General features: G+C 33.1%; 1 non-coding gene across 1 annotated transcript; it reads left to right on the top strand.

The window, feature by feature from the left end:
• The first annotated feature begins 5272 nt into the window (after nt 1–5272).
• LOC137236241 (5S ribosomal RNA) lies at nt 5273–5391 on the top strand. Its single transcript, XR_010948334.1, has one exon. It is a non-coding gene; the product is annotated as a 5S ribosomal RNA (ribosomal RNA).
• The last annotated feature ends 4930 nt before the right edge of the window (nt 5392–10321 follow it).

Below are 10321 nucleotides of genomic sequence, written 5' to 3'. Positions count from 1 at the left end.
TATCCAACTTTTTCTTTTATTTTATGTATATATATGTACATAAATATTTTTTTTATTAAATTGCATTTAATTGAATAAATACTTGGAATACAATTTAATATTTCTATAGATTCAATGGAAAAATTTCATACGCGCGCATACATTTACGTGCATAATAATATTAGTTATAATTTTTTACCATATCAATTATTGATTTAAAGCTTATAAGCATTCATCATATAAATACAAAATGAATCTGCATAGTACAAATTCATACTCATCCACCTATTATAGTACTTAAAATGGACGCTGATGTCCGATTATGTTCAGATATGTATATTATAATCATATTGATAATTAATAAGCATTCAATGAGAATTTTTTTTATTTTTTTTTTGAATGTCATGAAATTTCATTTAATTATACATATAAGTTGTAGACGTCCAATATCAATAATCAATTCAGACTAAAATTCCAAACTTTAGATGCCTTTAAGTGAAGCCATATAGGGTTACTCTAGTGTTGCAATAGAAATATTTAAAAAATTTTTTAAAATAAAATAATGTTGTTAAAACTCAACGAAGATAAGTTTTTTGATTTCTAATTTAACATATTTTATATATCCGAATTAAAATTTTGATTAGTACAAATATATTTTAAGAAATTTCACTTAATTGAGAAAAAATTCGATTTTATCAGTGCAAACTTTTGATTAAAATGCCTGACACTCCGAAAATATGAAATTCATCAATTTAAATGAATTCGTATATTAAACTAACACATTTCAGTTATCTATTTTTACATGAATATTTGCAATAACTTTAATATGTGAATTTTAATTAATTTATTAAGATGAAAAGTTTATCAAATGTAAATGGTACGTAGCACTGAAATGAAAACATTTGTCATCCATCTTTTCGCTGCGCTTCTCAAATTTTAAACAGAGTATCGCATTCTATGCGCTTGTATAAAAAAGTATAAATAGTGAGTTTGTGCTTTGTGTGCTTAAATTGATAAATATTTTCAAGTGTTAATAAAAGTTTAAATAAAATAATTAAGTGAAAATGTCTGACACAATCGCTGTTGCAAATGTTAGCTCACCAGTAGCTGCTTCTGCTGCTGTTGCTGAGAAGAAAGTTTCTGCTAAAAAAGCAACTAAACCCAAAAAACCATCGGTTGCTCCCACTCATCCACCAACTCAACAAATGGTAGATGCATCGATTAAGAATTTGAAGGAACGTGGTGGCTCATCACTTTTGGCAATTAAGAAATATATTAGTGCAACATATAAATGTGACGCCCAAAAATTGGCACCATTTATTAAGCGCTATTTGAAATCGGCTGTTACTAGTGGAAAATTGATTCAAACCAAAGGAAAGGGGGCATCTGGTTCATTTAAATTATCAGCTGCAGCCACTAAATCAGGTGATGGTAAGTCAAAATCGGTTGATAAATCAAAAGCCAAAAAAGATAGTGCAACATTAAAGAAAAAATCGTCGAGTGGTGTCAAAAAGGCAAGTGGTGAGAAAAAAGTGAAAAAAGCTGTTGCCACTAAGAAAACCGCCGAAAAAAAGAAAAGTGAGAAATCTAAGGCTAAAGACGCAAAAAAGACTGGCGCCGTTAAAGCCAAGCCAACCAAGTCGAAATCTGCCACCGCTAAGTCAAAGGCAACAAAAGCAAAAGCAACTGCTACCAAACCAAAAAAGGCTGCGACTAAAAAGCCAGCTGCAAAAAAGGCATCAGCTAAAAAATAAATATGCTGCGTTTTTTGTGATAATTTACAAGGACACAACATTCATTAAATGTTGAATTATCAATAAGCCCTTTTCAGGGCTACAAAATATACAAACAAAAGGATCAAAAATGTACGCAATACGTCTGACTACAGCGTTGCTTCGCCATAATAATTAACCGCTCTAGTGTCTGACACTGTAAGTCAGCCCTACCATGCTGACCAATTTTAAAATTCATATCTCTTTGTTAATTTATATTTTGTGGCCCTGAAAAGGGCCTTTTTGTTAACATTTTTCACTTTTATACATATTTTCCTCAGTCGCACAAATTACTTGGAGCTTGTGTATTTGGTAACAGCCTTAGTACCCTCACTCACGGCATGCTTAGCCAATTCACCAGGCAACAATAGGCGTACGGCAGTTTGAATTTCGCGACTAGTAATTGTTGAACGTTTATTGTAATGAGCTAAACGTGATGCTTCAGCAGCAATACGTTCAAAAATGTCATTAACAAAACTGTTCATGATACTCATTGCTTTCGACGATATACCAGTATCAGGATGTACTTGTTTCAACACTTTATAAATGTAGATGGCATAACTTTCCTTCCTCTTACGCTTCTTCTTCTTGTCGTTTTTAGTAATATTCTTCTGAGCCTTACCGGCCTTCTTAGCTGCTTTACCACTAGTTTTAGGAGGCATATTTAATTTTCACAAAATCACTTCACTATCACTCACACTTTTTAATAATTTTCTAAGTGTCAAAATGCGCACCTTTAAGTGTATTTTTTCCGACAAACCATTCAACCTGTTCGTAACGATTCGCTAAATATTGCCGGCATTAATTTGAAAACATGCGATTGGGGTTGCTCAATGTACAAACGAAAAAGTATATAAGCGCAGCACAAATTGCGTTTAGGAAATAAAGTGCCCAAGCTATTCAGCTAGTGTGTGTATTTGTGAAAAAGTGTATTAAGTGAAATATATAACAACAATGTCTGGCCGTGGTAAAGGTGGTAAAGTAAAGGGAAAGGCAAAGTCACGTTCAAACCGTGCTGGTCTTCAATTCCCTGTCGGTCGTATTCATCGTTTGTTACGTAAAGGCAATTATGCTGAACGTGTTGGTGCCGGTGCTCCAGTATATTTAGCTGCTGTTATGGAATATTTGGCAGCTGAAGTTCTTGAATTGGCTGGTAATGCTGCACGTGATAATAAAAAAACTAGAATTATTCCACGTCATTTACAATTGGCTATTCGTAACGATGAAGAATTGAATAAACTATTGTCTGGAGTTACCATAGCTCAAGGTGGTGTTTTACCAAATATTCAAGCTGTACTTTTGCCAAAGAAGACCGAAAAGAAAGCATAAGTGATGTAATCGCCGATTTACATATATTCTTAGACGCCAAATTTAAAACCGTCCTTTTCAGGACGACAAAATATATATACAAAGAGATTAATTATATTGTCATATATATGTATTTATCTATTTTAAAACCTATTAAAACACTTTTTGAAAGAAAAATTTAAAAGGTCATAAGTACACTTTTGGAAAATTTATTTTTTTAACGAAATCTGCGTTAACAACTACTTCAATTAATAAAATAGTGTTTGAAAATATTCATAAAAAAGTTGACTTACATCATTTTCCAGAAGAAAAAAAACTGAGCAACATTAAAAAAGTACAGCATGCAAGCTACTACATATTGTATGTATATATGTACATATGTATGTTTGTATGAGCATCTCGACAAAGGCGCAAAAAGTTGTGGCGTGTATTCATACGTACCAAAGGTACAAACACACAACCGTGCATACATACTAATGTATGTGTTTAGCAAATAAATGTGTATATACTCGTGAGTAGGTATACACACCATATTAAGGGTAAAACTACAGTTGCTACTATCAAAATACGAATTTTCATTTTATTATTTTAACAATTAACAGTTGCTTCAGTTATTTTTGATCTTTTTTGTTTAAAAAAATTTGTGGTCCTGAAAAGGACCGTTTATAATATTTATTAAAATATGGAATTAAGCACGTTCACCACGTATACGTCTAGCCAATTGAATATCTTTTGGCATAATTGTGACACGTTTTGCATGAATGGCACACAAATTTGTATCTTCGAACAAACCAACTAAATATGCTTCACTTGCTTCTTGTAATGCCATAACAGCTGAACTCTGGAAACGTAAATCAGTTTTAAAATCTTGAGCAATTTCACGCACTAAACGTTGGAATGGCAATTTACGAATCAACAGTTCGGTACTCTTCTGATAACGACGAATTTCACGCAAAGCGACTGTACCTGGGCGATAACGATGTGGCTTCTTCACTCCACCAGTTGCCGGCGCACTTTTGCGAGCAGCTTTAGTGGCCAATTGTTTACGTGGCGCTTTACCACCAGTCGATTTACGGGCTGTTTGCTTTGTACGAGCCATTTCCCACTTTTATTTTTCACAATTCAAAATAAACACTGATCACTGAACACTTCACTTAATAAACCTAATTTTTATAAATGTGGAAATACATATAATAAAATACACAAAAACGTTTCATTTGTCCATTTTTTTTAGGGTTGCAATATTGTGCGAGTTAAAATGAGATAGAAATATTTATGCCACATAATGGTAGCTCACTCAATGTTGTGGATTTTTGTATAAATAGCAGCTACGTTCGGTAACCAAGCTATTAGTTGTGAAGTGAAGTGATCAAGTGAAGTGTTCTTGTGAAAGCTAAAAAAAGTGCTAAATAGAAAAAATGACTGGTCGTGGCAAAGGTGGAAAAGGATTAGGTAAAGGTGGCGCCAAACGTCATCGCAAAGTTTTACGTGATAACATCCAAGGTATCACAAAGCCAGCTATTCGACGTTTAGCACGTCGTGGTGGCGTAAAACGTATATCTGGTTTAATATATGAAGAAACTCGTGGTGTTTTAAAAGTATTTTTGGAAAATGTTATCCGTGATGCAGTCACTTATACTGAACATGCTAAAAGGAAAACAGTTACGGCTATGGATGTTGTATATGCATTGAAGAGGCAGGGTCGTACATTGTATGGTTTCGGCGGTTAAATTCATTTTTACGGATATATTAACACAAAATAAATATACATTCAAACAAACGGTCCTTTTCAGGACCACAATATTTTTTAACAAAGATTTCAAAATTTCTCTAATACAATACATAACAGAAAGATATGTTATTAAGATGTACATGCATATGTAGTATGTATGAATGTTCGTTTAAACTAAGTAGCATACGTATGTATGCATAATGAAAACTCATGCAAATGAATATACCCCGACACAAGCCAAGCGATATAAATATGTCTATAATAGCAGGCTTATTTTCAAAAATGGCATAAGTTCATTTTTGTAAAAAATAAACTTAATCTGATTTTAGTAGCAAGAGTATCTGAATACACTAAACTATAAAGTATATAACAAAATTTACTTAAATCGACTTATATCATTTAAAAAAAAAGGACAAATTCACAGCTGCGAGTATACACATTAAAGTAGCCATACTTATACCAATTTAGGCAAACAAATTTTGCCAACGACCATACCACGCTGAATACATCGGTTCTCGTCCGATCACCGAAATTAAGCAGCGTCGGGCGCGGTTAGTACTTAGATGGGGGACCGCTTGGGAACACCGCGTGTTGTTGGCATATCCAACTTTTTCTTTTATTTTATGTATATATATGTACATAAATATTTTTTTTATTAAATTGCATTTAATTGAATAAATACTTGGAATACAATTTAATATTTCTATAGATTCAATGGAAAAATTTCATACGCGCGCATACATTTACGTGCATAATAATATTAGTTATAATTTTTTACCATATCAATTATTGATTTAAAGCTTATAAGCATTCATCATATAAATACAAAATGAATCTGCATAGTACAAATTCATACTCATCCACCTATTATAGTACTTAAAATGGACGCTGATGTCCGATTATGTTCAGATATGTATATTATAATCATATTGATAATTAATAAGCATTCAATGAGAATTTTTTTTATTTTTTTTTTGAATGTCATGAAATTTCATTTAATTATACATATAAGTTGTAGACGTCCAATATCAATAATCAATTCAGACTAAAATTCCAAACTTTAGATGCCTTTAAGTGAAGCCATATAGGGTTACTCTAGTGTTGCAATAGAAATATTTAAAAAATTTTTTAAAATAAAATAATGTTGTTAAAACTCAACGAAGATAAGTTTTTTGATTTCTAATTTAACATATTTTATATATCCGAATTAAAATTTTGATTAGTACAAATATATTTTAAGAAATTTCACTTAATTGAGAAAAAATTCGATTTTATCAGTGCAAACTTTTGATTAAAATGCCTGACACTCCGAAAATATGAAATTCATCAATTTAAATGAATTCGTATATTAAACTAACACATTTCAGTTATCTATTTTTACATGAATATTTGCAATAACTTTAATATGTGAATTTTAATTAATTTATTAAGATGAAAAGTTTATCAAATGTAAATGGTACGTAGCACTGAAATGAAAACATTTGTCATCCATCTTTTCGCTGCGCTTCTCAAATTTTAAACAGAGTATCGCATTCTATGCGCTTGTGTAAAAAAGTATAAATAGTGAGTTTGTGCTTTGTGTGCTTAAATTGATAAATATTTTCAAGTGTTAATAAAAGTTTAAATAAAATAATTAAGTGAAAATGTCTGACACAATCGCTGTTGCAAATGTTAGCTCACCAGTAGCTGCTTCTGCTGCTGTTGCTGAGAAGAAAGTTGCTGCTAAAAAAGCAACTAAACCCAAAAAACCATCGGTTGCTCCCACTCATCCACCAACTCAACAAATGGTAGATGCATCGATTAAGAATTTGAAGGAACGTGGTGGCTCATCACTTTTGGCAATTAAGAAATATATTAGTGCAACATATAAATGTGACGCCCAAAAATTGGCACCATTTATTAAGCGCTATTTGAAATCGGCTGTTACTAGTGGAAAATTGATTCAAACCAAAGGAAAGGGGGCATCTGGTTCATTTAAATTATCAGCTGCAGCCACTAAATCAGGTGATGGTAAGTCAAAATCGGTTGATAAATCAAAAGCCAAAAAAGATAGTGCAACATTAAAGAAAAAATCGTCGAGTGGTGTCAAAAAGGCAAGTGGTGAGAAAAAAGTGAAAAAAGCTGTTGCCACTAAGAAAACCGCCGAAAAAAAGAAAAGTGAGAAATCTAAGGCTAAAGACGCAAAAAAGACTGGCGCCGTTAAAGCCAAGCCAACCAAGTCGAAATCTGCCACCGCTAAGTCAAAGGCAACAAAAGCAAAAGCAACTGCTACCAAACCAAAAAAGGCTGCGACTAAAAAGCCAGCTGCAAAAAAGGCGTCAGCTAAAAAATAAATATGCTGCGTTTTTTGTGATAATTTACAAGGACACAACATTCATTAAATGTTGAATTATCAATAAGCCCTTTTCAGGGCTACAAAATATACAAACAAAAAGGTCAAAAATGTACGCAATACGTCTGACTACAGCGTTGCTTCGCCATAATAATTAACCGCTCTAGTGTCTGACACTGTAAGTCAACCCTACCATGCTGACCAATTTTAAAATTGATGATTCAATTGCAAAACAAAATTAAAAATTTTCATCGACTTAGAAAAATTCATATCTCTTTGTTAATTTATATTTTGTGGCCCTGAAAAGGGCCTTTTTGTTAACATTTTTCACTTTTATACATATTTTCCTCAGTCGCACAAATTACTTGGAGCTTGTGTATTTGGTAACAGCCTTAGTACCCTCACTCACGGCATGCTTAGCCAATTCACCAGGCAACAATAGGCGTACGGCAGTTTGAATTTCGCGACTAGTAATTGTTGAACGTTTATTGTAATGAGCTAAACGTGATGCTTCAGCAGCAATACGTTCAAAAATGTCATTAACAAAACTGTTCATGATACTCATTGCTTTCGACGATATACCAGTATCAGGATGTACTTGTTTCAACACTTTATAAATGTAGATGGCATAACTTTCCTTCCTCTTACGCTTCTTCTTCTTGTCGTTTTTAGTAATATTCTTCTGAGCCTTACCGGCCTTCTTAGCTGCTTTACCACTAGTTTTAGGAGGCATATTTAATTTTCACAAAATCACTTCACTATCACTCACACTTTTTAATAATTTTCTAAGTGTCAAAATGCGCACCTTTAAGTGTATTTTTTCCGACAAACCATTCAACCTGTTCGTAACGATTCGCTAAATATTGCCGGCATTAATTTGAAAACATGCGATTGGGGTTGCTCAATGTACAAACGAAAAAGTATATAAGCGCAGCACAAATTGCGTTTAGGAAATAAAGTGCCCAAGCTATTCAGCTAGTGTGTGTATTTGTGAAAAAGTGTATTAAGTGAAATATATAACAACAATGTCTGGCCGTGGTAAAGGTGGTAAAGTAAAGGGAAAGGCAAAGTCACGTTCAAACCGTGCTGGTCTTCAATTCCCTGTCGGTCGTATTCATCGTTTGTTACGTAAAGGCAATTATGCTGAACGTGTTGGTGCCGGTGCTCCAGTATATTTAGCTGCTGTTATGGAATATTTGGCAGCTGAAGTTCTTGAATTGGCTGGTAATGCTGCACGTGATAATAAAAAAACTAGAATTATTCCACGTCATTTACAATTGGCTATTCGTAACGATGAAGAATTGAATAAACTATTGTCTGGAGTTACCATAGCTCAAGGTGGTGTTTTACCAAATATTCAAGCTGTACTTTTGCCAAAGAAGACCGAAAAGAAAGCATAAGTGATGTAATCGCCGATTTACATATATTCTTAGACGCCAAATTTAAAACCGTCCTTTTCAGGACGACAAAATATATATACAAAGAGATTAATTATATTGTCATATATATGTATTTATCTATTTTAAAACCTATTAAAACACTTTTTGAAAGAAAAATTTAAAAGGTCATAAGTACACTTTTGGAAAATTTATTTTTTTAACGAAATCTGCGTTAACAACTACTTCAATTAATAAAATAGTGTTTGAAAATATTCATAAAAAAGTTGACTTACATCATTTTCCAGAAGAAAAAAAACTGAGCAACATTAAAAAAGTACAGCATGCAAGCTACTACATATTGTATGTATATATGTACATATGTATGTTTGTATGAGCATCTCGACAAAGGCGCAAAAAGTTGTGGCGTGTATTCATACGTACCAAAGGTACAAACACACAACCGTGCATACATACTAATGTATGTGTTTAGCAAATAAATGTGTATATACTCGTGAGTAGGTATACACACCATATTAAGGGTAAAACTACAGTTGCTACTATCAAAATACGAATTTTCATTTTATTATTTTAACAATTAACAGTTGCTTCAGTTATTTTTGATCTTTTTTGTTTAAAAAAATTTGTGGTCCTGAAAAGGACCGTTTATAATATTTATTAAAATATGGAATTAAGCACGTTCACCACGTATACGTCTAGCCAATTGAATATCTTTTGGCATAATTGTGACACGTTTTGCATGAATGGCACACAAATTTGTATCTTCGAACAAACCAACTAAATATGCTTCACTTGCTTCTTGTAATGCCATAACAGCTGAACTCTGGAAACGTAAATCAGTTTTAAAATCTTGAGCAATTTCACGCACTAAACGTTGGAATGGCAATTTACGAATCAACAGTTCGGTACTCTTCTGATAACGACGAATTTCACGCAAAGCGACTGTACCTGGGCGATAACGATGTGGCTTCTTCACTCCACCAGTTGCCGGCGCACTTTTGCGAGCAGCTTTAGTGGCCAATTGTTTACGTGGCGCTTTACCACCAGTCGATTTACGGGCTGTTTGCTTTGTACGAGCCATTTCTCACTTTTATTTTTCACAATTCAAAATAAACACTGATCACTGAACACTTCACTTAATAAACCTAATTTTTATAAATGTGGAAATACATATAATAAAATACACAAAAACGTTTCATTTGTCCATTTTTTTTAGGGTTGCAATATTGTGCGAGTTAAAATGAGATAGAAATATTTATGCCACATAATGGTAGCTCACTCAATGTTGTGGATTTTTGTATAAATAGCAGCTACGTTCGGTAACCAAGCTATTAGTTGTGAAGTGATCAAGTGAAGTGTTCTTGTGAAAGCTAAAAAAAGTGCTAAATAGAAAAAATGACTGGTCGTGGCAAAGGTGGAAAAGGATTAGGTAAAGGTGGCGCCAAACGTCATCGCAAAGTTTTACGTGATAACATCCAAGGTATCACAAAGCCAGCTATTCGACGTTTAGCACGTCGTGGTGGCGTAAAACGTATATCTGGTTTAATATATGAAGAAACTCGTGGTGTTTTAAAAGTATTTTTGGAAAATGTTATCCGTGATGCAGTCACTTATACTGAACATGCTAAAAGGAAAACAGTTACGGCTATGGATGTTGTATATGCATTGAAGAGGCAGGGTCGTACATTGTATGGTTTCGGCGGTTAAATTCATTTTTACGGACATATTAACACAAAATAAATATACATTCAAACAAACGGTCCTTTTCAGGACCACAATATTTTTTAACAAAGATTTCAAA

Source organism: Eurosta solidaginis, unplaced genomic scaffold, assembly GCF_040869045.1.
Source record: "Eurosta solidaginis isolate ZX-2024a unplaced genomic scaffold, ASM4086904v1 ctg00001481.1, whole genome shotgun sequence".
In the NCBI taxonomy this organism is placed as follows: domain Eukaryota; kingdom Metazoa; phylum Arthropoda; class Insecta; order Diptera; family Tephritidae; genus Eurosta; species Eurosta solidaginis.
The sequence above is the reverse complement of the archived record's forward strand: the minus strand, read 5'-3'. Positions and strand labels throughout refer to the sequence as shown.